The sequence below is a fragment of the Crocuta crocuta genome, unplaced genomic scaffold (assembly GCF_008692635.1).
Source record: "Crocuta crocuta isolate KB4526 unplaced genomic scaffold, BGI_CrCroc_1.0 scaffold486, whole genome shotgun sequence".
Taxonomy (NCBI): Eukaryota; Metazoa; Chordata; class Mammalia; order Carnivora; family Hyaenidae; genus Crocuta; species Crocuta crocuta.
Window position 1 is genome coordinate 1,328,642 of NW_027529794.1, and position 1,851 is coordinate 1,330,492.

A 1,851-nucleotide genomic window follows, 5' to 3' on the forward strand; every position below is an offset into this window, starting at 1 on the left:
CCAAACCAAAAAAAATCTATCATATTGAAAACTAAAACTGTATCTTTGCAGGAAGAATACAGTCTAGAAATACAACTGTAGTTATTAATTCTCAAGAGAACTTTAAATTTAATAAAAGCAACTGAAATCACCTTTCACCTCTCCCTCTCTCCACTTGTACAATCAGCCACTAGTTCTTATTAATTCTATGTCTAAATCTGCATCTTCCTTTCTGTCCCTTAATGCTACTGCCTCAATTCAGAACTTCCTGGCCTAGACTGCTGGCCTCATTTCCCACCCTCTCGTCTCAGGGATATTTCCAATCTACCTGGTGAGGCTACTCCTGACACACTTCAATTCCTTTAGTTGTTCATTGCTTCCTATAAGATAATATTCACATTTATTGTGAGGTCATACAAAGCCCTTTGTGATACAGCTCCCATTTACCTTTTTCCGCTTTTCCCCTGACCTACTCCTTCCTTTCACACATGTTGTGCCCACCTGTATTCCAACTATATCACACTTTTTCTTGTAAAAAGTACTGTAGTGTATGTCTGTGATACACAGAATGCCCTCCCACCCCCAAAATTTGCACATCCTTTTTTCTTAACGTTTTTTATTTATTTTTGAGAGAGAGATAGAGACAGCGTGAGCAGGGGAGGGTCAGAGAGAGAGGGAGACACAGAATCTGAAGCAGGCTCCATGCTCTGAGCTAGCTGTCAGCACTGAGCCCAACGTGGGGCTTGAACCCACGAACCATGAGACCATGACCTGAGCCAAAGTCAGATGCTTAACCAACTGAGCCACCCAGGCGCCCCAAGATTTGCACATCCTAATTGCCAGAACCTGTCAATGTTACCTTATATGGCAAAAGTGATTCTGCAGATGTGATTAAGGATCTGGAGATGGAAAGAGTATTCTAGACTGTAGATTCTAACTGTAATCAAAAGGATCCTTACGACAGGAAAGCAGCAGAGTCAGAATCAGAAAAGGATTTGTGACAATGAAATGAGAGGTCAAAGAATGAGTTTGGAAGACAGGTCACTGGATGTGAGTTCAGGAAGGAGCTACAAGGCAAGGAATGTAGGAAACTGATATACTAGTGTATCTCATATCGCGTATTTCTTTTGCAAGATCTTTAACAATAGAGACAGTATATACGAGAGGGTAGGTTATTCATTTTAATCCCCCAGAGAATCCATTCAAATGGTTTGTTTATAGTGTGTTCTGTGTGAAAATACTTGCTAAATATAAAGGAGAAACTATAACGGTCTAGTGAATATGAAAGAACAGTGCCTGTAGCATGATCAGTTCCAAAGTTATGATAGATACGTGAGTTTTATAATGTGAAAAAGCATGCAGCTACAAAAATAAGTATTCCACATTTTCCCAAAGCAATAATCACCAAAGCTATGGGGAAATAGTATAAATAATTTTCAGAATACAATTCATGGATATGGAAAAGAATGAAGTGATCAAACCTAACAGTGGTAAATCATTTTACCTTGTTTCCTTTACTAAAACTTCCTATAATTTAGTTGTTAAAATAAGGAATCCAAAATTCAAATCTCTAAAACCAAGTACCTTAACCTCTTTTGTATCTAGGCATAACTGATGTCAGTCAGTGTTTCTGACTGTATACTACAGTAGGAATTCAATACATGTTTGTTAACGATTATGTACAGAATCTATTAATTTGTCCATTGGGAAAACAAAGGAGCTTCCACGTGACATTAGGTCAAAAATGCATAAAACCCTAAAAGAAACTAACAAATACAGCTGCAGGCATTATATAGAAGTACTCATAACTGGTAAGAGTTGGAAATTATCTTCAAAGTTTACAAAGACTGCTTGAAAAAATAGATTGTATGT

At 37.7% G+C, this 1,851-nt stretch overlaps 1 non-coding gene across 1 annotated transcript; it reads right to left on the reverse strand.

The window, feature by feature from the left end:
• Positions 1 to 707: 707 nt before the first annotated feature.
• TRNAQ-UUG (transfer RNA glutamine (anticodon UUG)) lies at positions 708 to 792 on the reverse strand. Its single transcript has one exon. It is a non-coding gene; the product is annotated as a tRNA-Gln (tRNA).
• Positions 793 to 1,851: the final 1,059 nt, after the last annotated feature.